This window comes from Macaca mulatta, chromosome 7 (assembly GCF_049350105.2).
Source record: "Macaca mulatta isolate MMU2019108-1 chromosome 7, T2T-MMU8v2.0, whole genome shotgun sequence".
Taxonomy (NCBI): domain Eukaryota; kingdom Metazoa; phylum Chordata; class Mammalia; order Primates; family Cercopithecidae; genus Macaca; species Macaca mulatta.
In genome coordinates, this window is record NC_133412.1 from 86,259,393 (window position 1) to 86,287,023 (window position 27,631).

At 40.6% G+C, this 27,631-nt stretch overlaps 1 long non-coding RNA gene across 1 annotated transcript in view; it reads right to left on the reverse strand.

Moving 5' to 3' along the window:
* The window catches only part of LOC144329733 (uncharacterized), a 47,534-nt gene extending 20,199 nt beyond the window's left edge, over positions 1 to 27,335 (reverse strand). Inside the window, exons 1-7 of the long non-coding RNA XR_013395358.1 lie at positions 25,263 to 27,335; positions 24,074 to 24,205; positions 23,839 to 23,840; positions 19,912 to 20,051; positions 16,823 to 16,956; positions 1,937 to 2,037; positions 61 to 100 (exon numbers count right to left, since the gene is read on the reverse strand). This is a non-coding gene — a long non-coding RNA (uncharacterized LOC144329733). The remainder of the gene's footprint in view (positions 1 to 60; positions 101 to 1,936; positions 2,038 to 16,822; positions 16,957 to 19,911; positions 20,052 to 23,838; positions 23,841 to 24,073; positions 24,206 to 25,262) is intronic.
* Between the last annotated feature and the right edge of the window lie 296 nt (positions 27,336 to 27,631).

A 27,631-nucleotide genomic window follows, 5' to 3' on the forward strand; every position in this document is an offset into this window, starting at 1 on the left:
AATGAAGATAAAGAGATCTGGTACTGAGTATCTGTCATTCTGAGGACCAAGTGCACCTACCTCTTCAACAGGTAGCCTGTGGGCTTGCAGCCATCCATACCTGAGAAACATTTTGAGAACCTCTAATGTAGGCAAAGTGATTTGAATATTTTCTCTGTCAGACACTTAATAGAGATTTTGACAAGAAAAAAAAATACACGTGATCAAGAAATCATTCTTAAAATTGACTCCATAGCAACAATAATGGGCAAAAATAAAAATAAATACGTCTAATCACAGACTAGTTTATCACGTGAAATAAAAATGAGTACTTTTGCATTGAAGATCATTCTCATGTATCTAATGTGGAGAGATACTTAACAAATAGTATAACAAAGGCCACTTTCTATTATAATAGGTAATTGATGTAGACTCAACCATTTTGCCTGATGGATTTCAGGGCAGAAGAATGACAATTGCTCACTGTACCATTACTGAAAAGCTGAATTATAGATAATTTTTTTCAATTTTTATGCTTCTTGAATTGAGAAAATGGACTATCCATGAAAGACCATTGTTGTCACTGTTTTCATGAAGTGCCGCATGCAGAATTTCAAAACAACACTGGAGCTCCAGCTCATAAAACTGTTGAGAAGAATCACTGGTCTGGACTTTGAGTCAGAGACCTGTCTTCCTGGTTTCTGGGCTCATGTCTTCCACATCCAAACCTGTTACTATTCAACTACCAGAGCTAATGTTCTAAATATAAAGCTGACCTCATTCCTTCTACTTGAACAAGTTCCAGTGCTTCTCAATCGTCTTGTGCATAAAGTTCAAATTTCTTAGCCTACTCCCCTGTCTAAAAAAACCCTTTGCTCCCACTATGCCCAGTAGATCTCACTCCCTGCATTTATCATGGTCCTTCCTTCTCTTATCGGAGGCATGTTTCTTCAACTTCTTTTTCTCTATTTGTGAACTCATCGCTCAAGAGAAAGCTCACTCATATGACATCTCTTTAGTAAAACTAAGATTTCTTGTTTCTCTTTGCCTATTTTAGATGCATGTTTGTTTCTATTAATCCGTTGTATAATATGATTGCTATATTTTACTATAATGATTTATGCACTTGTTCAACTGGACTAACTCAATCTCTTCAAAGAGAATGTATTTCATTTAACTTTGCATCACATCCTCTTCTATCCAATAGCTCAAGTGTCAGACATATAATCATGGGTAAATATTGGTGGATGAGGGTACAAACGAATGAATGAATCAGATCTGAATTCAACTGATGGTTTTATCAGTGACCTACTGTGTAACCTTGGCCTGGTCAATTTGCCTCTCTGTGCCCCAGATTGCTGATATGAGAATGGGGGGGATATAATTACTACCTGCCATAGAGGGATGCTGCGAGGATTAGTGAAATAATTTTATAAAGCAGTTTGAGCTCCCTAGAAGAAAGGCACTATGTAAGAACAAAGTGTTATTGTAATTATTATGTAGCACCTTTCATCTGAGAATCTCAAAGCACTTCACCAAACATTGACTCATTAATCTTCCCAACTCTCCTGCAAGAGAATTAAATTACCTTCATTTAAAAAAAAAGGGGGGGGGGGAATGCAGACAACAAAATGTTTAATGCCCAGCCCATGATACCATCCCCGTTGAATGCCAAAGCCAAGAGTGAGTTGCAGGACTCCAACTCAAAGGAGACTCCTAGTTCAAAGGAGACAGCTCTTTGAACCTTGAGGCACGGTAACTTCCACATTTTCCCTAATCAGAGAAAATCATTGAGCAGCCTGGGTGGATGGCAACGATCCAGTTGGAAGGAAGGCCCATGGTAATACCTTCCACAGAAGAATGGGTGGGGTGGGGCAGCAAGGTGATGACCACAATCCTTCCCTCAACTGTAGCAGTGGAAAGAAAATGTAAGCAATTCCTGCAATCAATCGCTTACCCTCCTCCTATGGCTGTGGCTCAAATCTTTTCATCAGCCCTCTTTTAACTTGACACCTTTCTGAGACGTCTCTGTCTCTCAGCCAGAAAATGTCTCATCACCTTTGAATACAAAGGTAGCAGTTTAGCAACCAAAGAAATAATCCTAAAATACTGCATTCAAAGGAGCTTTCCCCTCATAATACTGTTTTTCCTGCTGAATCCCATGAACGTTAGCTGAGACAGGTGGTACTAATCCGCCTTCTAAGAGGAAAAGGAAGAATGTTAGCTATTCTCCATATACTGGGGGTAAGGGGGAGCCGTATTTTGGATTAAGATGTGTTACATCAGGAACTTCTAGCAAAGTGGAGCCATTTTTATTCATAGCTAACCAGAGAAGCAATATTTGTGCTTTTCTCACAGATGTTAAGTTCATACTTCCTGGAGGTTGTGGTCAAGATTACTGGCCCAATCATGTGTGTGAATCTGTTACAAATATGCATAGAATGTGTGCCTCCAGGACCCGGAAGTAACAAGATTGTGTCCCCAAGTCAAGTGAATTCAATATTCATCTTTCCAGCACAGCATCCATTTCTTTCTTTCTTTCCTTCCTTCCTTCCTTCCTTCCTTCCTTCCTTCCTTCCTTTCTTTTTTTTTTTTTTTTTTTTTTTTTTTTTTTGACAGAGTCTTGTTCTGTCACCAGGTTGGAGTACAGTGGCACCATCTCGGCTCACTGCAACCTCCACCTCCTGGGTTCAAGTGATTCTCATCCCTCACCCTCCCGAGTAGCTGGGATTATAGGCACGCACCACCACACCAAGCTAATTTTTGTACTTTTAGTAGAGATGGGGTTTCACCATGTTGGCCGGTATGGTCTTGAGCTCCTGACCTGGTGATCTGCCTGCCTCAGCCTCCCAAAGTGCTGGGATTACAGGCGTGAGCCACCACACCTGGCCCACAGCACCCATTTCTAAAGGAAATATTAATTTCATCTTGATTTTAAATCTGGAAGAGCAGAGTTTGTTAATTATGATAAGCTTCATGCTGACAAAAGGGAGTCCCTCAACTCCCTTTTCTCCTTTTTCTCCACTCTGTTTATTAACAAGCCCACCTCCCTGAAGTTAGTTACTCACAAACTGTGTCACTGTAAAGATCTTAGACTCCTGGTCTACTCTTCCTGACCACTGTCTTTCTTACCTTTCTTACTTCCTCATACCTCCTTGAAAGCCACCCATAGTTATGGAAAGAGAATGGGCTTTGGAACCAAACCAATCTGACAGTTAATCCTAGCACCCACCACTTCCTGTTCTGTGACTTTGTGCAAGCTCCTGAACCTCTCTGAGCCTTCTTTTGTGGCCTATAAAATAAGAACTACAATTCTACTTTGCAGGCATTTGAGACATTAAGCACACACACAGCAGTTCTCAACAAAGATAAGGGTCCTTGGCTGACAGGGACCTCCAAATACGAAGTGGAAGATGGAATTTAAATTCATACAGCAAGCACCAGAAGATGTGATACACTCACGGTGCCAGGATTGCCATTCCAGAGGATGTCCCAGAAACAGAGACTAGGCCTGGGTGAGGCCTTGACAATGGAAATGCAACAGATGAAACTAAGCAAGGTCCATGAGCGGGGAGCACAGACCAAGGTCAAAGCCTAAATTGGCAGGCAGTAATTTCCAGGAAGGTCTGGAAACTAAGGGGCAGAAAATCGCCATGGGGACCAGAGTTTTACAATCATAATCTCTGGAGGAAACTGAGATATGGTAGGGAAGTCAAAGAAGTAGGGGATTGGGTTGAGAATTAGGCTAGAACTTCAGCAAGAACATCTGTCTCAGGGTGAATCCAAGCAATCAGACGAAGAATGTACATGAAGAACCATCTCCAAGGAGTTCACTTCTCCCCTGATCTCAACCTTTCAACTACAGGTTCCACAGTTCTGGGCCCCCTTGGGTTTACACCATCTTGTCTTGTATAGACTTGGATATTGAAGCTGAACTGTTCATCTATATCTGACTCCAAAGTCTCATTTAGATACTAGACTAGTATGTGCTCTCAGGCACCAAAAATACTATGTTGTGTGGTCACTCAAGTTCCCAGGGCACTACTGAGCACTTCCCCAGTCACCTGCCACTCCATATGGAGAAGAACCTCAGGCAAGAGTAGACAAGAATGGGAATTAATTACTGGAACTCCAGCAAACTACTTCACCAAGAACAAGAGGAGGCAAAAAGGCAGTACACAGAAGACTGCTCCCATTCCTCCTTGAGAGGAGATAGAATTGCAGATTCAGGGGAGGGGTGACCCTACAGATGGGAGCTAAGTTTCTACTGTGGAGCCTGGCCGGGCATCACACCATCCGCTAGCCACCTGACACTCCACTGGTGATCTCTCCTACTCTTGTGGCTTTAGGTACTACCACTAAACAGATGACTTCCCACCTGTTCATCTCTCATCTCTAGCTTTTCTCCAGAGCTACAGGCTCACATTTTATAAGGCTGTCAGGCATGCACACCTAAATATCTCATGGACATCTCAAATCCATTATACCGTTCTCCACATTTATTACCAACAACGAATATTTCCTACATACCAAGTTCAAGATGATGCTTTGAGTTTCCAAGTTGGAGATTGAATAAGCTCACAGCCCGACCTCAGGACCAGTGTCTAACTGTGTATTAACAGTGCTGGAAGGAGAATTCTTTGCCCCAGAGACACTTCTGCACCACATGCAATAAGGACCAACACTTTCACTCAAAGATTAGGTGAAGCAAGACTTCTGGGGTGTCCAGTCCCATACATCTGGACAATGTGCCCAAGGCATCCCCTGCACACAGACAGTGAATTAGACATGCCTGAATACAGCAGATGTAGCTGAGTTAGCTCTAGGACAATATTAAATGAGTTTCAAAAATTGACCATCATACCCACATTCTAGCTACTGAAAAGAAATGGGGGATTCTAAATTAACTGAGCTCAGTTGCAGATAAGGAAAGAATAGTGTTAGTAAAGATGGTAGCTTTTGAATCTACTATCTACATATCCCCCACAGGGTCCAGCACATGTTAAGTAATTAAATATTTACTGAATGAAAGAATGTATCTTTGATTTTAGATCTAGCCTTTACTTCTCTGGGGTATTTTGTTACTTGTGAGATCTCACTTTCTAGTTAGTTCCTTCCCAAACCTCCCCCCACTATTTAGAATTCTAGGGAGCACTTGATTTTCCAAGTGCATTTCACCCAGTGACCTAGCACTGTGAGCCAGTCAGTATAGTGTAAGCACTTACTTCAATCACGAGTTCTACAGGGCACCTCATTCCTCAGCACAGAAATTAGAATAACCCCAGGTGAATCAGGTCAAATCTGTCCTGGAGTTTGCCCACAGAGAATGGTAACAATAAGTACTTCCATTTATCCAGTCTTTGTGATGGGCCAGGCTCTGTGCTAAGCCCTTCACAGACTCTAATCTTCACTCAACAAGCAGGAACCCCATATAATCTCCCCTTTTTTATGGAGGGGCTAATCACACAATGAATTAGTGGTGGAGTGGGACTCTAAACACAGGTCCATCAGCTCCCCAACTGGAGCTCCTCCTACCATGCAACTCACTCCCATCCCAGGGGGATATTTGCAACTCTTTCAGCCCCCTTGGATGTACACCTTGGTGGAATCTTTGCCAGTTTTTCCCAAAGTTCTCAAAAATTTTATTTCCAGTTCAGGCTCAGCAGGAAATACGTTTTCCATTGCCATCCACAAACACTATAAGTAGAAATTGAATGTCTGCAGCACCAGAAAGGGTATTAAAAGGAGTCCTCCTTGTCCAGACAGAGGGACTCAATGGAAAAAAAAAAAACCATAGTTTTAAACTTTTGAATTGCATTTTTAAACACTAAATGTACTCAACCAGAATAAGCACGTCAAAATAAAGAAGTCTCCATAGCACAGATGTGGAGACTCAAGATGTCATTTAAAATTAAGACGTTTCTGAATGAAATGACTCTTCTAGTAAGTTATGTCTGAACATGACCACTGGAATTTCAGAATTGACTATAGGGAGATACAAAATGTAAATGAGCTTTGCCTGGAGGATTCCAGGCCGTGGGGTTTTCTGGAGAGCATGATAGGAAGTTGAACTAGCTACGGTTTCATCCCAAATAAATTAACCTTGCATCAAGGGCCAAACTTCTTATTAACGCCATAAAGCGCCCCCAGATGTTTCTGCAACTCAGCCACTTCCAAAGTATGATTTTACTCAAGAAAAAAAAAAAACAAGTACTATAACATTCCCATTTAGCCAAGCATGGCTAATCTAATTAGCAGGTTCTTCAACACCGCTCTTTTTAGATTGACAACTTTCTTTCCAAAATTGAGAAAAAGAACAATTATTTGAGCATCCAGACCCTGCAGTGCTTCCGCATTCAACACATTGCATTGGCCTTTGAAACCCTCACCTCCACTTAGGGACAATTTTAGTTAGTCCATGGCTGTGGCCTGTTACAAACTGGGCTGCACAGCAGAAGGTGAGTGGTAAGTGAGTGAGTGAAGCTTCATCTGTATTTACAGCCGCTCCCCATTGCTCACATTATTGCCTGAGTTCCACCTCCCGTCACATCAGCAGCAGCATTAGATTCTCGTAGGAGCATGAACTCTATTGAGAACTGTGCATGTGAGAGATCTAGTTTGCATGCACCTCATGAGAATCTAATGCCTGATGATCTGTCACTGTCTCCCATCACCCCCAGATGGGACCATCTGGTCACAAGAGAACAAGCTCAGGGCTCCCACTGATTCACTGATACTACATTATGGTGAGTTTATAAGTATTTCATTCTATATTACAGGGTAACAATAATAGAATAAAGTGCACAATAAATGTAATGTGCTTGAATCATCCTGAGACAATCCCCCTCACCCCAAGTCCGTGGAAAAATTGTCTTCCATGAAACCAGTCCCTGGTGTCAAAAAGGTTGGGGACTGATGCCTTAGATGGCTCAGTATCAGTCATAGCTTCTATCTCATCCAGAAGATTGCAGGGAAGATGCAAATCCAGGTATCTTCAGCAGGATAGCTGGTAGGTACCTGAAGGGGAAGGGCTGCTGCTGCTTCCCTGACTTTCAAAGTTTAGAGTTATAGCTTTAATTTCTAGACAGGCCTAGACAGTTGCTACAGCCACTCACCGATGCAGGTGTCACTACATAGGACTGGAATTATGCCAAGAGGCAGGAATACTCCATACACAGGGCCAAAAGAGGCCAGGGAGAGGGCTACATGGGGCAGGAAGTGGGGAAAGGCAGCCAAATCTTAGCTCACACTAGACATTGAAAAGTCCAGACTGCAAAGTCTGCTGGACATGAAGGCTCTAGCATAGGCTGTGCTTCTGTGCAAGACAGAGCCTGGAGGTGGTAAGAACTTTTCATCGGTTGAATTTCATACCATCACATGCATGACAACTACTTGTCTGTATCCCCTGCTAAAATATATCAAGGGCCGGGAATGAATCCATTTGCTTCACCAGCATATCCTAAATAAATAGGATAGTACCCACTGAATGGTAGGTGCACAAAATAGTTTTTGAACATTAGATGTCAAACGACCCTTGACTTGGTGTGTCTTCCGGACAATGTTCATTCATTCTACAAGTATGCATTAAGTTGCCTTCTGTGTGCCAGGGCCAGCACCAATGGGTAAGGCTCAATAACATGTGGATTCTAATGAGGCAGGCCAGACTCTGTCTTCAAGATTTCACTGCAGATCAAATTGTCCAGGCTTTATGTTAGTGGGCTCAGCTTTAAGATGCAGAGAGGGAGAGGGAGGAGATAGCCTTCAGTTCATGGGCAGGGAAGGTGGTAACACATGGGGGAAGGAAGATATAGGGGCTGTGCACCCAGGGGAGCAGCACAGTCCTAGAACAGCCTCTCCCCACTCCTTGCTTTGATTTTCTTCCTGGATCTGCATGTGGAAAGACAGTGGTCGACAGGTGTGCTGGTTCTTCGGCGAGGTGGGGCTTCACAGGTGTTTCAATTTCTTGATTGCCACTCCAGCAGAGAGCTGGGCCCTTGAGAAGTTCTTGCAGCCCTGACAGTTGAGTCCTTCTGGTTACTGGCAAGGAGACCGCTGTTCCTTTGTTGTCCTTGGCCCCACATGTTAAAGCCCCCATCAGAGAGGACCACACCAACCCTGGCACAGGAAGGCTTTGGTTTACTCTCATGTCATCATTTATTACTTAGTGGCCTTAGGAGAACCTCCGAATCTCTTCTCTGAGGCTCCTTTCTTCATCTATCCAATGGGGAGGTGATTTCTGCTCTTCCTTGCTTCCAAAGCTTCTTAAGGACAAAAAGACACATGGAGATCTAGATAAAAATAAGATATAACATGATAGGTAAGGGAGAGAATTATGTGCATAAAATCATTTTCTTCTCAATTTTCTTCTCAAAATGAACTTGGTGTTGAAAATGGCAAGTAACTATAATATATAAACTTGAAAGGATATAATTGATTCTTTTATATATTCATTCAGCAAATCATTAGGTACTTACTATGTATCTGTCCTGTAATTTCTTAAACAAGACCCCCTCCTTCTGATGCTTTATGAAGGTTTATTGTCACACATGTCATTTTTTCAAGTGAAGCTCTCAAGGGAATGGCCCAATTTGTATAAAATCACTTATCAGGAGTGACATAGATTGGGGATTTGCAACTTCACTAGTAAAATGGGTACCAAAGTGAGCAACCATCATTTCTTCTTTCTGCTCTATCAACTTAATCTTAAAACTATGAGGTTGCTACATATAGCTTCGAATGAAATAAAACATTTGATAAAAATATATATAACTGACCTTACAACAGCGGTTCTCAAAGTGTGGTCTCAGGACTGGCAGCATCAGTATCACCTGAGCCCTAGTTAGAAATGCAGATTCTCAGGCCACCCCAAACCTGCCAATTCAGATTCTGGGACTGGACCCAGCCACCCGGGTTTTCGTAAGTGTCCCAGGGGGTTCTGCCACAACACTGCTGCAAAGCTTGCTGAAGCTGCTGGGATGCATCGGAAGCAAACAGGGAAGAGGAGGCAAGGAGAAAACCTCTTAGTGTGAAGCCGATTATCTCAAGACAGATGAAACAGGTTTCATTTCTTGTCCTATAACTAGGAAAGCTTTCGTAATTACTTAGAAGTATTTTACACACCACCTCAGATAAAATACTTTTGATTGTCAAAAGACTATATGGCCATTATATTTTCTGTCTCCTAAAATTAATGTGGTACCAAACATTCTGATAATGCCTGACTGAGAGGGGAAAGAAGTAACTATTTGGAAACTAAAATTTCTTTCTTTGCATCTCTCCTTAAGTCAGAGATGGTCCAAAGCATTTTCATCTGAAGTTTCATATTAATACTTTTAATGAGGAAACAGAAAGTACAGGAAATGATTTTTAAAATAGAAACTTCGTTACTTCCAAGTTCTTTATTCAAAAGTAACCTGTGTTTGATGGTATTCTGATTTTTATTGTTTTGTAAGTATTGTGAGTAATCATCTCGAATAATAAACTTGTTAGCTGTGGAAACACATAATAAATAGAATGTCCTAAATTCTTAAGTACAAATTTCAATAATGAACAACCCCCACAAACCCCTATCAAAGCCAAAAATCAAGATAAGTTATCTAAAATGTTTGCACTTTAAATACAAAAACACCACACAGACCTTTTTAAATGAAATTCTCTCCCTTTGCAATAGCCTACATGGCCAAGAAATCACACCCAGAAGTACTGCTCAGTATCCATCGTGCTGGATACAGATCCCAGGGTCCAGAAGTCAGAATGTGCTCAGGCACTGCTACTTGGTTTGATCAGAACTTCTTAAAACATTCATCCTAATGCTGTTCTGAGGTCCTCATGTTGTTTTATTTATTTGTTAGAGCAACTTTTCATTATTTTATATATATCATGGGACAACTTTTCATTATTTTATATGTTATTTTATATATATCATGATCCATTAATATGCCTCTTACCCTATTGTGTTCACATTTAAGAACACAGAGGTCCTCAAGTTGCTTTATTTATTTTTTTATTGGAAACTTCTAGAGGGATAACTTTTCATTATTTATATATATCATGATTCATTAACATGGCTCTTACCCTACTGTGTTCACATTTAAGAACAAAGCACTAAATAGATGCACAGGCAAAATCAACAGGTGCCAGTATCTCTGATTCAACAGGTGTTATTGTGAAAATAATGATGGCTACAAATTAAACATCTGGTGCTATGCCAGCTTTTTTTTCTTCCTTCATGTGAATATAAACAGATCTGTGCTATGTATAGATTCACATCTAATCAGATGAGGCCTATGTAAAACTATCCTGATCATCTATAAACATTTATTCACAATCTTGGATTATAATAACTTTTTCACTTCACCTTTCCTAATCCCCATTCACCATTTCTTTATCATATCAATCTATCTTGAAAATTATGGCCCAGAAGGCTGAAGAGTGAACATTTTAGCATATTTGAATGCTAATTTAGCTAAATTAATACTGACCAGTAGTTCTAATATGCAGTTCCATTAGTTTGCTCTTGCTGAAGAAGGATTCTATAAAATAGAATAGGTCCTGAAATACAATTTTGTTTTCAATGCCATTCACCAAATTTTTATTTCTCATGTACTATAGGTAATATCATATTTCCTTCTGTCTCTATTAACATTGTAGCTAATGATTCGTTGCCGGGGATAGTTGAAGGGTCAGTTAATTTAGTCCTCTGGATTTCATTGAGAAATTAATAGAGAACTGTAGGACTTAACTGAGAAAATTAATATAAGGGATTCTTTTCATATGGCATCTGAGAAATGAAAGCTGGCTGTCAACTTGGGTCTTCTGTCAGTTAGCACTTTCTGTCTCATGTAAACCAGTATGAGATTGTAAACTATCCTAAGAATTTTATGTGTCTTCTTACTTATGAGGAAAAAAAAAAGATAATACTATGCACTAGGTTGACCAGTTGCTTCTTTCAATTGACTGAAATAATCAGGTGTTCTGAAATCACATTATCTGATTTGTCTAGAAATACAGTCAACTTGGTCTTAGAAACTACAGACAACCAGTAGACCTAGAAAAGTAATCTCATAAAGCTTGCTTAAAACAATATAAGTATCTGATAAATTTCACATACAAAAGAAATGAATATGCCTTAGTACAACAATTCAATTATGAGAATATAAAGTTGTGAAAATATTACAATAATCTGACTGTCAAATGTGGATTAGTGAAATAAAATATAGTCAGCCATAAAATGAAATACTAAATACATCCACCTTAATTGTCATACCATAGATGACATGGAAAGAGATCTGTACTATATTTAAGTTAAAAAACGGACTATACTGCCATATTTCAATATGACTCAATATTTCATTAAAACATATATGTGGTGTGTTTATACATGATCTCCAAAAGGTTAGAAGAGGTCATTAAATTTATTTAGGTCATATTTCGTTTACTTCTCTTGTCTTTTTTTTTCCCCCCCTTGGAGAGTGAGTTTCACTCTGGCACCCAGGCTGGAGTTCAGTACACAACCATAGCTCACTGCATCCTCAAACTGCTGGGCTCAAGCCATTCTCCCACCTCAGCCTCCCCAGTAGTTGGGAGAACTATGAGTCTACAAGTGTGTGCCACCATAACGTGCCTGGCTAATTTTTCTTTTTCTTTTTCTTCTTTTTTCTTTTTCTTTCTTCTACTTTTTTTTTTTTTTCTTTTTGAGACAGGGTCTCACTTTGTTGCCCAGGCTGGTCTCAAACTCTGATGCTCAACTGATCTTCCCATCTCGGCCTTCCAATGTGCTTGGATTGCATACATGAGCCACCGCACCTGGCCTTTATTTTCTTTTTAATCATTTTATTGTTTTAATTATTTCTTCACTGATTATGTATCACTATATAATAATAATAAAGCAATACAAATTATTTGAATACATAGTTCAAAAAATATATATTTTTTCCTCCTGAGTAGCTGGAACCATAGGCACTTGCCATGCGCCAACACGCCTCATGTTTTTTTGCGTTTTTTTTGTTTTTGTTTTTGTTTTTGTTTTTGTTTGGTAGAGATTGGGTTTCTGTATGTTGCCCAGGCTGGTCTTAAACTGCTGGGCTCATGGGATCCTCTCACCTCAGCATCCCAAAGTGCTGGGATTACAGGCACGAGCCACTGTCTCCAGCTAGTTTCATATTTTTAATGAGGTACATTTCTTGGGACATGGTTGTAGAAAAGTCCAGAATTTTTCACAAAGCCAAAGAAAATATCCCTAAGAGTTGTCTTTAAGTGAATCTATTGTTTCTCACGAAGCAAGCTTCATGCGTAACTCCCCATTATTTGGCAAAGTTTGCTGTATGTTGTTCTTATAATGTTTGCTGCTCCTTTCTCGGCATTAAAGATTATTGTAGTTTTTAGGGTGCTTTACCCATTGCTTCTTGCCCTTCTTTAATGGGATGTCAGCATTTCTGGCTATGGAATTGTAACTGTTGCATAAGTGAAAGGTAGTCCTGAATTTGCGGACAGCATTAATTCCTAAATGTTTGTTACTAAACTGGTGATTTCCATCTCAGAATGCATTTTCCCATAAAAACCATTATCCACTGTCACTGTGTTCCACAACATGTGACCCATATATACTTGGAGACTATCATTGTTGTAATGGGGAAAGACCAATGGAAGCTTAGCCAGCATATGTAATGGGTGTTCAGTGGATTCCCTTGGGCAGCTAGATATGAGATACTCCTCTGGCACTTTTCCTTCCCCACTTTTCTCCCCCTGTTTATAATAAACACTTCGGAGAGTGGCCTCCTGGTCCCTGGCAGCAACTTCACCAATCAGGGCAGGGCAGGGGCTAGGGAAGGAACAATAAGAACGAGAGTGGGAGAATGTCCATAGAGGTGAACCATCCAAGCAAAGAGCAGGGCTCTGAGGGTCAAAGCGAAGCTCTTATGGCTGAGCCTCAAGGGGCATGTCTTGATTATGGAACAAAAGCTAGGAGTCTGATTCCTAACTCAGCCGCTCAGCAGCTGGGTGACCAGATGCCTCAGCTTCCTGGGGCCCACCATAAAGTGAACTGCAGCCGCCCAGCTGTCTTTCTCTTGCTCTCTCAACTTGAACTTGGCACACAGCTAACTTTTGATTTTCTTAGGATTATCACTGTTCACAAAACAAGAAAGACGACAACAACAATAATAATGCCCAATTATATTTACCTACAGTTCTGTAGATTAGATTACAAGATATTTTATAGTCATAAACTCATTTGTCCTAGAAACTCACAGGAATTATGTAAATTTCCTGATTTTTCTTATCAATTTTAAGAACAACAGCATCACAGAAGTATATAAACTGTAAAATTTACTACAGGTGTTTGTGTCTTCAATAATCTATTTCCATTGCAAACCACCTTCAGACTTTTGTTGGCATTTTATCCGAGGACATGGGGTTCTGCGGAGCAGACTGGAGTGGAGGAGAAAAAAAAAAAAGCATCACTGATGCTTCCGTGATGCCTCCGGGGCTGGAAGTGAGAAGAAAGATGAAAGAGACGGAGAACAGGGAGCATTCCTAGAGTTAAGCCTCCTCCTTTCTATGGGGCAGACTTCTCAGAATCAAAGGTCCAATGGAAAGAACAAAAGAAGAAGGAAGGTAGAAAGAAGATCTTTTTACCACCTATATTCAGGTGACCTTTTCGTATATAAAGGAATATGCAAATTGCATGTATAAGAGAGAGTGTTTGCAGTGCTAAACCACGGCAGGGCAGCTTGCACTCTACATTGCAAACGTCTCCCTGCGGTTGGTCAGAAGTACTTGCCCACTTCACCACTTCATAGAGTCCTACTACAGCTTAGCCACTGACTCTAGACACTGCTGTGTATCCAAGCTGCTAGTCTCTCATTAATGATGTAGAAAATATGTTGACTGCAATCACACACTTGCTCTTATCATGTAGTGATACCATTTATTACGGTAATACTCCCAGCACTTAAATAATCGGGGTCAATCTTCATTTTTTCTAAGAAATGGAACTCCAAACCATGTATGTGTGCATGTGGCCATAGATTCATGGGCACACGTGGAATGCGAATGTGCTCCAGAAGGTTCAATTAAGACAATTGGTGTATTTGTTTAAGGCATACAACAAAGATGGAAAACAAAATGAGAAAAGCAGGTTGAAAAGCTGCCTGAAATTTCTACCTCTTCGTTCTTCCTTGTACTTAGAGTAAATATTGAGCGCACCACTTTGGTTACATCTAAAATATGGGAAAGCAAAAAGAACCAAAATTCATCTGAGTTATCCTAGACCAGTTTCTCAAAGTGTAGGTAGAAGTTCACACCTATAATCCCAGCATTTTGGGAGACCGAGATGAGTGAATCACTTGAGATCAGGAGTTCAAGACCAGCTGAGCCAACATGGGGAAACCCCATCTCTACTTAAAAATGCAAAAATATTAGCTGGTGCCACCTGTAGTCCCAGCTACTCGGGAGACTGAGGCAGGAGACTCGCTTAAACCCGGGAGGTGGAGGTTGCAGTGAGTGGAGATTGCGCCTCTGCACCTCCAGCCTGGGTGACAGAGGGAAACGCCGTCTCAAAAAAAAAAAAAAAAAAAAAACAAGAATGGACTACAATGCTTGCAAATAATACCTGGGCCCCACCTCAAATCTTCTGGGTCAGAATCTCTCTCAGGGTGGTTCCCAAAATCCATATTACTAACAAACACCCTGAGGAAATGTAATGTGTACCAAAAATTGAGAAACACTTAATGTGTATCAAAAATTTACAGTAGAAACATCCAGTCCTCTATTATTAATTGTACCGATTTGTCTTGTTTATATTGTGTGAAATTTTGGTTGACTATTCCAAGCGTTATAATAGATACTTTTGTGCTTATATTTTTTTCTCGAAATCCAACATGTGGAAAGGCGTATTTTTTGGAAACCTATAATGTAACTTCCTTACTTTTTACTTTTTTAGTTATTAGTCATTGCAAATATGTAGAAATCTATTAATAAGAATATGGTGTTAAATACTTCTATACCAATCTAGTTGAATTTCTATATATTAAGTTATATTTTCTCACTAAGTTAAATAAAAAAACAAAATTCTTGGGTGCATTAATGCCCTCAACACTATTGAGTAGGACTTAAAATTTAATAAGAGTCAACATAATGCATGCATATTACATGTGTTGTATAATATGAACCTAAACCATCTTATTTAGAATTCTCTAATGACAATCTTTAATCCTTTAAAGTTTATTAAGAGGCCATCCAGTTAGACACATATATGAAAATACAGTTGATATCATATATATTCACAAACAATGGAATATTCTTCAGCCTTTAAAAATAAGGAAATCCTGCCATTTACGACAACATGAATGAACCTGCAAGACATTTTGCTAAATGAAATAAGCCAGACACAGAAAGAAAAATACCGCATGATGTCACTTCTATGCAAAACCTAAAAAGTCAAACTCATAGAAACAGAGAGTAGAATGGTTGTTACCAGCAGCCGGTGGAAGAAGTGGAGCGGTCTTGGGCAAAGGTTACAAACGTTAACTTATATGATGAATAGGTTCTGGAGAACTAATACATAACAGAATGACTATAGCTAATAGCACTGTATACTTGAATTTATACTTGAATTTGTATACAATGTTATTCAAGTATACTTCATTGAATACTTGAAATTTGCTAAGAGAATTGATCTTCAGTGTTCTCACCACACCAAAAAAATAAAAAAATAAAAAAAGTAACTACATGAGGTGATGGATATGTTAACTAGCTTGCTTGGTTGTGGTAATTATTTCACGATGTTTACATCTATCAAGCACTGTGTTGTACACCTTCACAATATGTAATTTTTATTTGTCAATTATACATCAATATAGCTGGAAAAAAAAGAAAATATAGCTGAGTTTAAGTATACTTATTCATAGTTGAGGATATATATTTTCCTACTTTGTGAATAAGGAAAAGGAGATAATCAGGAAGGAAGAGAAGGAAAAGAGAAAGAGACAAACCCCTAGGGAGAGAGGGTCCAGTTTGGAGATTTTTTTTTTTTTTTTTTTTCTTTTTGAGCCAGGTCTCGATTAGTCGCCCAGGCTGGAGTGCAGTGGTACCATCATAGCTCACTACAGCCTCAATCTCCCAGGCTCCAGCTATCCTTCCACCTCAGCCTCCTGAGTAGCTGGGACCACACGTGTGTGCCACACAGTTTGGAGATCTTGATGTCCAGTCATTACTCAAGCACCAAAAGCCTGAGTTGCCCAGAGTTTACTGCCTCAAAATTTCCCACTGGCCTTATGAAAACCTGACATCAGTCACATCCATACAGCTTCAAACCTGGCACCTCATAGACTCCCAATTGTATTCTCCTCTGTTTCCCTGAACACATGGCTCCCAAAACATGTCTTTTTAAAGTTTTTTTAATGATCACCTAGGATATTAATTTTAAGTGATTTTAATGATTGCCCAGGAGTTTTTGCTGACCTGGAGTTGGCTTATTTAATTTTAAGTGATTTTAATGATCACCTAGGATTTTATGGTGACCTGGAGTTGGCTTATTTGCTCCCTGTCATGTCTAGAAGAGCACAGCCCAATGTCTCCTGTCTACATTCTTTTTTTTTTTTTTTTTTTTTTTTGAGACAGAGTCTCATTCTCTCACCCAGGCTAGAGTGCAATGGCACGACTTTGGCTCACTGCAACCTCCACCTCCCTGGTTCAACTGATTCTCCTGCCTCAGCCTCTCAAGTAGCTGGGATTACAGGCACGTGCCACCACACCCAGCTAATTTTTTGTATTTTTAGTAGAGATAGAGTTTCACCATGTTAGCCAGGATGGTCTCGATCTCCTGACCTCATGATCCGCCCACCTCGGCCTACCAAAGTGCTGGGATTACAGGCATGAGCCACCGTACCTGGCCTCTTCGTTGTCTCTTTAATCATCATTTCTTCAGGGTTCACTAAGTTCCTCAGTCAGGTACAAAGCTGGAGTCATCCTGATTGTCTGCTAGTTAACAATTTGGGCAGAGAAGATATGTTAGTGCCTGATGCAACATTTTGAAGGGCAAATTCATTTAGCATAAAAGAAAACTAAAGCCAGAGGTTGGGTAAAACAAAAAAAAACCAAAATGTAACACAAAAAATAATATTTCTTGATTTATTTCTTGAGCGTTTGCTACCTATTAGGCCCTATAACGTTCCTTCTATGCGTTATTATTATAAATTTTCATCATAACCTGGTTAGCTAGATATCATCACCCCAATATTAAAGATCACACAAGATGTGGAGGAAAAAGTGTCCACATTGACGAAGCTGGTAAGTGGAAAATCTGGGATTCAAAACCATATCCATTTGTCACAAAAGGCTTTAAACTTTCCTCACCTGGTTCTCTTTTTTTTTTTTTTTTTTTTTTTTTGAGACAGAGTCTTGCTCTGTCAGCCAGGCTGGAGCGCAGTGGCGTGATCTCGGCTCACTGCAACCTCTGTCTCCTGGGCTCAAGCAATTCTTGTGCCTCAGCCTCCTGAGTAGCTGGGATTATAGGCGTAGGCCACCACACCCTGCTAATTTTTGTATTTTTAGTAGAGACGGGGGTTTCACCATGTCGGCCAGACTGGTCTCGAACTCCTGACTTCAGATAATCCACCTGCCTTGGCCTCCCAAAGTGCTGGGATTACAGGTATGAGCCACTGCGCTGGCCTCACTATATTTTTTTTCCAAAAATATTTAGCACTTAAAGTCATTCCAGTTGTTATTTTGCTTTATAAACAGCCTAAAATCTTTGCCAAAACTTGGCCACCTCTAAGGTGCTTGAGGCTCATTTCAACTGCCTTATCTGCTCACCTGCTGTTATGGCTTCTCCACAGTATCTTCTTCTTTTCTTCTTTTCTACTATGTTGTTGTTGTTGTTTGAAATGGCCTCTCGCTCTGTCATTCAGGTTGGAATGCAGTGGCACAATCTCTGCTCACTGCAACCTCCACCTTTCCATGATCAAGCGATTCCCCTGCCTCAGCTGGGATTATAGGCATGCACCACCACGCCCGGCTACTTTTCGTATTTTGAGTGGAGATCAGGCTTCAGCATGTTGGCCAGGCTGCTGTTGAACTCCTGACCTCAGATGAGCCACCTTCCTCAGCCTCCCAAAGTGCTGGGATTACAAGCATGAGCCACCACGCCTGGTCTTTTCTATTATCTTCTTTTAATTATTTCTTCAAATTTATATTGAGCCCCTATCATATGTCACACTCTATCCTTAAAGTGGTCTTTGGTTCACTCAGCTTATGAATACATATTTTTGTGGAAGTTTCTTAGTCCATCTGCTACATTTTTCAAAAGTATAGACGACTATAACTGCTAAATAACTGTTCTTGCAAACTGTGGACCACAGTCCGCTTATTAAGGATATCAGTTTTATGGTTTGCAACTAGCATTTATTTTTAAAGTGAAATAGGATACAATAGAAAATACATGTGTATTGCAGATAGTAGAGTTAGCATTACTTGGAAACTTGTTTCAACACTCATTTGCATTTGTGTTGCAGTGTAAAATGTATTTATTACTCAGGGTCTCAGCCAACATCATTTGAAAAACACTTCCTTGTACTAAAGGCTTGTAATGTGGAAAATATGTCTTGTTTTTCTATCTTCAATTGACCACATTGCTGTCACTCAATTGGGTGGGTTATTACCTCTAATTTTAAGAGAAAGTTCCCTGCTTATTGATTCTGAATACCGACTTTAAGAATTGCAAATGATGTTCTGATGTTCTTAATGTGATTGTCTTTTCCTCCATTTATCAATGCATCAGACAGTGGGCTGCCTGGATAGCAAAATTCAGTGACTTTCTGTAAAGGAAAAAAAAAAATCTTTCATTAGTAATGCACTCATTTATTCTTTGCCAAAACACTTTTCATCATGTAGACATGGTCTTAGCACCTTGAATGTTAATTATCCACTTCGATGGTACTAGATATTCCTGTGGGGAAAATATATTTGATGAGTCAGGCTAGGGAAAAAGTTCTGAAACATACCTTTACAGTATGATTTGTACAAGGCCAAATTTGAAAGGTCACATGGTATAGGAGACCCAAGGTAAAACCCAAGATTTGTTGCTCCATCTTACAATTGTACCCAAGTTTCTTTTTTTTTTCTTTGAGACAGGGTCTCACTTTGTTGCCCAGACTCAAGTACGGTGCTGTGATCTTGGCTCACTGGAGTCTTGACCTCCTGGGCTCAGGTGATCCTCCCACTTTAGCCTCCCAAGTAGCTGAGACTACAGGCATATGCCAACAGCCCTGCTAATTTTTATAATTTTTTGTAGAGATGAGTTTTCACCATGTTACGCAGACTGATCTCCAACTCCTGGGCTCAAGCAATCGGCTGGCCTCAGACTCCCAAAGTGCTGGGATTACAATCATGAACCACTTGTCTGGCCTATACCCAAGTTGCATGAGTCTGGACCTACAGTTAGTTAAATTATTTGTGAAATGAATTTCTGAATTATAACACATCATATTTTGGTGATCCAGAAACAAGAATATGATGTAAAATATAGAAAATGCACCCGTCTTCCACAATGTATATCCAAGGGATTTTATTGTCAAGCTCATATGTATGTCAAGTAGAGCGGCTTTGAAGAAAAACTCTGAGTTGGTTGGAGTGGAGGGTAGGATGGGAGAGAATTTGATAAACAATGAAGGAAACCACAGTTTCAATAGAAAATCAGTGCTAGAAATTGAGCCATCACCACTCCCCAAGTGAGACAGAGTGTTAAAGATTAGATAAAGGATAAGAATTCACATCTCCTCTGGATGATGAGCCAATACCCTCAGTGCTAGACAGATTAAAAATAAACTTTGTTTTTGCCTGTGTTTAGTCACAAATCATTTTGGCCCAGAATGGAGTCAAACGGTGTGGGTAGAAAAAAATTGCCAAATATTCGATTCATGTAGAACTACGTGCCTTCTGCAGAAAGAAACTGGAGTTGCTTGGGTTGGTTATTACTCAATGTTTTCTTTTGCCTTTCCTTTCTTTCTGTTGTAAAAAATCTCTGCAAGACCCAATCTAGAAGTGCCCGTGGATTCTAAATTGTAGGATTTGAACTGTGATTGGAACAAGAAACCTGACTTTTGAGTTGCATTAATGGAGTCCTCACTAGTATTTTGACTACCTGCACCACCAAATTTGGAATTAAGAGCGTGATCAGATTGATGAAAGAATTGCTACAGAAAGTGCAATGAACAGCTCTGAAATCTTGCAGGATTACAGGCTCTCAGTGACCTATTTTGAGCGCAAAATTTTAAGGTTGTAAATATTATTAAAACCCCTAGAAATGTCCAAGCTGGTGCTTCCTCCACCTACTCTCACACAATGATTGAAGCACAAGGAGAGATGGCAGGAGGCCAACACAGGAAAACCTCCTACATCCCAGGGACACGAGTCCCTCTGTGTTCCCACAGCACCTTATCCAAAGGACTGACATATTTGTTACACACACTATCCCCTATCCCATCCTCAGTGAATAAGATAGACCTGGAACAGAATAAACATGTATCAGTATCAATTAAAATTTTTCTTTACCAAGACATTTTGGTTTATGACTTTATGACTCAGTGAATAAGTCATCTTCTTCATGGTGACTATAAAGGAACCTCTTGTTATAATTTACTGTTCTTTTGCCTAGCCACCTGATCTCACTGAATTCCAAATACTAGCATGAAGAAAACCTGATCACCTAAATCTCCAAGACATTATAAAACAGGCGTTGTATATGTATGTGTATGTGTGTGTAGATATATATATACACATGGGAGAATAAACTAAAAGGCTAATTCTGTCACTAAAATGTATCTTGCTTTAAGAAAAATATTCTTCCTTCATCGAAGTCCTACTAATGAGTTTCTGCCTTTGAGTACAGACATTGCCAACATTGGAAAAAACATCCAGCCATTTACTTAAAGTCATGACCTCTGGCTCCTCAGGACCATGTGACCACCATGTAACATAAGCGCTCCAAAATACATCTCAGATTCTCAACAAAATGTAGTCTTGCAGTTACAACACACCAGGTGAACAGCCCCTGACTGTTGAGGGAGCCCTCCCTGACTCACTTTGGCCTCTGATGAGTTAATATGTGCAAAAGGATTGTACGTGTTTAGGAAATTTACTTATTAAAAACATTAAAAGTTTTTGGTTTTTAGAAATTTAAAGAAAAAGACACTCCTTGAGTGACTCCTGACCCTAGCTTATCAGATGAAGGGTGCCCTGCTGTCAAGGCCTCATCACTGACCATGTAAAGAAGGCCACATTTTAGAGGTGTTTACAACAGTATAAGGTTCACGCTGTCCATTTGTGTCAACACTAGGCAATGCAGATCAACTAGCCCGACTAGTGGGGTCAGGCACAAAAAGAAAAGCAACGTAGATAAATCCTGATCTAATTAAGGGTCACAGCTCTTTTTTTTCCACAACGTTTTACATCAAAAGGAGCAAATAAAACTGGAGAAAGCAATCTTCCCTTGTACATTTCCCTACCTGGTAATCCACATTTCAGAGGCAATTGCTTTAAATATTTAAAGTACTGCAGAGGTGTCAGCTAGATGGCCTGAATTCCATGGGTCCCTGGAAAAGTTGGCCACTACCTTTTGCTAAATTAGCTATTTTCTTTTTTTTTTTTTTTTAGATACTATGTTTTAGGAGAGAAGACTATCACTTTGTTCCAGTGAAAAGCTTAAGCAAGTTGCTGGACTAGATTTGTGGAGTATGCAGGCATTCATATAGTACCTCACAGTGTGTGTGTGGTGGGGGGGAGGGCAGGTGTGCGTGTGTGTGTACGTCGGTGCATGCCATGTGCACCTTCGTTTTATCTAAATTGCAGGCAATAGCAATACAATATCCCCATACAATTGCTCTCTGTCTGGAGTCACTGTGTCTGGGTTTAACTTAGAGTTAAGGGAAAACAAGTTCTTCAGGTCACTTTAAAAATCAGCATATCTGAAATGCATTTGAATATTTTGGTTGATCAAGAGGGATGGTTTTGTCACTGAAATATCTGATGTCTTATCTCATACTTTTTTAATCCAGTGCTTTATAAGAGGATCTGAGAGCATCTGTGTGAATGTTGCATGCCTGAATACCTGGAAAACACCTGATTTGTGGGAGTCAATTCTCTTTTATTTACTAGTTTGTTTTTTAAAACACATCTCTAGCTAAGGAGATCTTCTGTGTAAATGGTATTATCTTGGAGTAACGTCTTTAGCCTGATGTACCACTAAATTCCACATGTCTACCCTAAATCAGAATCTGCAATCTCAATTTTAATTTTTGTTCATTTTGCACTCTTACGAGGGTGAACTCAAAAGTAAATGATATAGCATTACAAGTTTAATTCTATGTACATTTATAGGATAGAAAATGCACTCCCATTATACTCAGAAGCCTAACTTAAAAATTGGCTTCTTTATCTAAATCTTCTCAAGAAGCTTCCATCCCCCATTTAGCTCCCCCATGTATGGGAAGATAAAAAAAAGTTACTCCCTGCTCCTCCCCAAGATGGTGCCTGTGTATGAAGAAGCTTGCTGTGTCTTTGGGCAGCAAGAAGACAGGGGATCAGAGTCACAGGGGACTCTGGACACGTTTGGTATCTAATGGTCTGGCTGGTACCCACAGAGGCAGGAGGTCCTGTCTCACCTGCTGACATGTCAGGCTTCTAGTCTTAGAGGTCCCAGCTGCCACTGCATCTTGACTCTCATGCTGGCCCTCTGCTAGTATACAGCCTCAACCCAACACACCTCATCATGAAGGACTGTGGGAACCGCTGAGATCCTGTGCTGAGCGCAGAAGTAGTGCAGCCTCAAGCACATCCATCAGGCCCAGATGCCATCGTGTGGCTGCAGCACCAACGGGGCCTGTCATAGTGGTTTCCCAGACTGTACCATGGGAGTAGGCAAGGCCTCACATCCTTGACTCCCCTAAATCTATCTGGTCATTTCTAACACACATCTGTTCACCCTACTCTTTTCTCCCAGTATCAGTTCTCTCATTTGTCCTCACTTGTTCCCTAATTTTTTCCTCTAGCTATAAGGACCCCAGAATTTTAGCTCTCCACATGGCTTCTCTGAATAGCAATTATATTCTCCACCTTCCTTTGCCTCTGGGTGGTCAAATGACTAACCTCTGCTAAGGGATATTAGCAAAGTGATCAAATGTGGAAGTGTGGCCTTCTTTACTTTTTTTTTCCTTTACTGAGGGAGACACAGATGAGTAGACAGAGCTGCAGCAGCTATCTTGCACCATGAGGCAATCTTGGAATAAGGATCATGGCAGAGTAAAAAATAAAAAGATGAAGCTTGAGTCTCTTACACTGAAGAGTGCCATCCCAGCCTTGAACTGCCTTCCCCAGGCAACCAGAAAGGAGAGAAACACATTCAATCTTGTTTCAACCACTGCTTAGACTTCCAGTCACTCAGCATCAAGCCTAATCCCGCCACATCTGTGTCTACTTTCTCTCTCCCGCATTCTACCTGAGTTGAAGTAGAGTTTCCTCTCTGTCTTTCTGACTTGTAGAGATGCTATCCCATTCTTGTGGAACCCTAAGTCTACTGGCTCAGCTTTTCTTTTCTTTCTTTCTTTTTTTTTTCTTTTTTTTTTTTTTTTTTTTTGTTGTTGTTGTTTGGGGAACAAGGTCTCGTGCTCGCCTGGGCTGGAGTGCAGATGTGTGATCATGGCTCACTGCAGCCTCAATTTCCCCAGCCCAGGCAATCTTCCGCCTCGCCTCCCACCTTGCCTCCCAGGTAACTGGGACTACAGATACACACCACTAAACCCAGATAATTTTTAAAAATTGGGGTAGAAACAAGGTCTCACTATGTTGCCCATGCTGGTCTCAAACTCCTGAGCTCAAGTGATCCTCCCACCTCAGCCTCCCAAAGTGCTGGGATTGCAGGCATGAGACACCATGCCCTGTTGACTCTGCTGTTTTTTCAGAAGCAGAGGTCCTCCTCTTGAAGAAATAGATGATCTCATCTTCCAGGTCTGACTTCTAATAAGTTAACCCAAATTGACGGAAATTTAGAAAAGTATTTTCCAAAGGCTAACTTACTACAGTCTCAACAAAATTCTCTAACAGATGATAAAAGCTATGTCCTTCCCTCTTTTTGCAGTCCCATTAGAATAACTGTGATCCTCCCCGTGACAGCTGAATACTTTGGACAATGTGGGTGGTAGTGGTTGTGGGAGGTAAGTGGGAAATCATGCACCTGAAAAGTGAGAAAAGGAAGGACATGAATATATTTAAGAAGCATTTACATCGCCATTACATATGCATGTATGTATATGTACACTCACAATACTCATATGCATGTGTGGGTGGATATATACACATATGCAGTGTATAATTAAGCAATTCCTGCCCAATCAACATTAGGCATAAATAAAATATATTAACTTTAGTTTTTTTCAGGATCAAACCCCCTTCCTAGCTGGCAAAGAACCTCAAAACCTCTTCCCGCCCCGCCACCCTCAACAAATGCCCCTCTCCCCAAGTTATTCCTGAATAGGGTCTCTAGGGTCTCGTTGGCTTAAAGCCTCAGTGAGTATGTCAAAAAAACCCATCTCTGTGTCGCTTGCCAAGGTGCAGATGTGAAGAGCTGAGAGAGAGCTGTATGGAGGCTCCCACTGCCCCCTGTGTTGAGTACCTTTGCCAAGTATGCAAACTACACAACTGTGCATGACAGCCTGCTGCCTAAAAGCCACTCGCAAGAGACACTTCACTGTATGGCAAACACCCCTGCCCTTCAAAAGCAGGACTCCTCGCCCTCTGGGGGTTCCCCTCCAGGGCTTCCCAGACTTGTCAAACTCTTGAGATATGTCAGTCTTTTAGTCATGATTATGTGGCTGTTTGATCACTCTGCATGCTGCTCAGATATGGGGGAAGTCTCCTTTTCTCGGTTCCAGATCACTGAGTCCCAGGTCAATACCCCTCGCTAAATTTAATAAAAATCCCTGATGTAAACACCTCATGAATACTTCCCTCTTCCTTGGTGATAAAACTTCATCTCACCATTCATTCTTCTGCCTCCCCATTTCCCATCCAAGGACCCAAGCACAAAATCTCATCCCCTAGGTCTTGCCCGGCCGCCCACCCCATCCCATCTCATCCTGCAGGAGGCTCCCCGGAGCTCCTGGGCTCCAGCTTGGCACTCCTTCAGCAGCTTGAACGCACTGTATTCCTTCGGCTAGGCATGGGCTGTCTCCTGCGCCCCAGATGGTGACCCATCTCAACCCCAACTCAGTAAGTCTGTGGCCCCAGCTTGCCCTTCAGATCTTAGCTCGAACATCAGCTGCTCAGGGCAGCCATCCCTGCCCACGGGTCCTCTCCGTCTGTCCTCTCTCAGGAGTACTTGTTACACTTTCAGTACCAGCGCCCCCACCCCACCTTTTTGTACAAATTGTTTTCTTGCATTTCTGTGTGCCAGATCTATGTGGACACTGATCCTAAGAGTAGCTTGAGGATATCTTGTTTCTTCATCACTTCCTCCCTTGGAAACAGGCATCATGTAGGACCTCAGAGGGAATGAATACAGAGTGAATTACTCCAAAGCATACAAAACCTGAGAATACGGACTTCTATGTGAAAACCTTCTGATGTAAAATGAAATAAAATGAGATAACAACCTAAAAATGTTTTAGAAGAAAGGGAAAGAAAAATACACCATAAGAAAGCACAGTTTTTGCCAGGCATGGTGGCTCACGGTCTGTAATCCTAGCACTTCGGGAGGATGAGGCGGGCAGATCACTTGAGGTCAGGAGTTCAAAACCAGCCTGGCCAACATGGTGAAACCTTGTCTTTGCTAAAAATACAAACAATTAGCCAGGCATGGTGGCAGGCACCTGTAATCCCAGGTACTTGGGAGGCTGGGGTAGGAGAATCACTTGAACTGGGAGTCGGAGGTGGCAGTGAGCCAAGATCATGACACTGCACTCCAGCCTCCAGCCTGGGCAACAGAGAGAGATTATCTCAAAAAAAAAAAAAAAAAAAAAGAAAGAAAGAAAGAAAAAGAAAAAGAAAAGAAAAGCAGTTTTTGGGTATCTGATATATCCAGGTGGATGTCTACAGGAATGTCTGTATACTTCACTAATTTAGTTTAAAAACAATAGTGCAGCAGTGAATATTGGCTGGACTATCTAATGCTGTGCAGTCAAACAATGTTGATTGATCCAGCTTCCCTGTTTGAATTCTGTGCCTCATCATTGCCTATGCAAGCCATAGAGCTTCTTGTATATGACAGTTCTCAGGACAATCTCTTTTGTCGGCCTGTCTCAAATCTTTTCTGAGATGTAAACAGAGTCGTGCTGTGTAGTTGCCGGATTCAACAGGCTCTCAAGAGTCCAGTGTGCACCTCTCTTTTAACTCTTCATTTGGTATCATCACACTGGTAGGTCAAAATTGACTATGGTGGGAATATCACCAAAAGGAAACAAGCCAATAGCATAAATCAAGGTTTTATTCCAAAGTGCCAGTTGTTAAACCTTTCTCAGCACATCACTGGAGGTAAGAAAATTCATAACCAAATCAAGAATCCTGTTTTTAAACAAGTTAATTTAGGGCCACCAAGTCCTGATCATATTTCTTCTATTCCACTGAAAAGATCGTGTAGATCTACTGATTTAACATGGTATTGTTAAACCTTTCATACATTGCTTGGGTGAAATTCTGAAGCCACAGTAAGACGAAATAACAAAACAAATTAAATAAAGCCTTCTACATTAAAGTTTCTCATTAAACTTATTGACGTCTGACCTCATTGACACTGATTGTGGAATTTCCATGCATCCTTTTTCTCATTTGGTTAAGAAAAAAGTGAATGGGTTGCTCCATTAGCCAGAAACAGTACAGGAAAGGTGATGGGGGGAGCTGTGGCTGAGATTCACAGGATACCTGGCACCTGTGCTCTACAGATTCCCCTCCCCACACCCATTTTCTCCAGTTCCCGTGACAGCTCTGATTTCCTCCCATTCCAATTCTTTTCAACTTACTAAAAAATGGATTTTATGCATAATAAAAACATTTAAAAATAAATATTAAAAGAGGGAGTTTAAGAGTACGAGTTAGAAACTCGATTGAGATGAATGACAAATTCTGCCAATAGTTACCATCACTTACGTTTTAAAAATAGGGAAGACCCCTTCCATTAATATAACTAGCAATGACCATAATGATGCCTTCCTCTTCTCTTAAGCTTTGGAGTAAAACAACTGTATATTTAAACTTATACCAAATCACATAAAATTCTCCATCTGGAGCCCGATTCTGATAATATCTCCTTTGGGATCCATCTCCCTCTCTGTTTGCACTTGATGTGAATTTATAAATGTATAATACAATCTTCTGGCTCTTTAGGTGCAGAGAATTTCCATTATAGGGCAAAAGTCATCAGTGTCTTTAAACACTCACACCTACACTCCTAAACAGACAGGAGCATTTTGTCCCATAAGAAACATTTATACAAAATGTTGCATGACCTTAGGACAGAGAGAAAGGAGGCTGATTGTGAAGACTTGAAACCAATAAAGTGAGAGCTGACACTTCAGTGATATTTATGATGTGTCAGACATTGTTCCAAGCACCTTACATGTATTAACACATGTAATCTTCTCAAGATTCTTAGAGATAGTAATTGGTA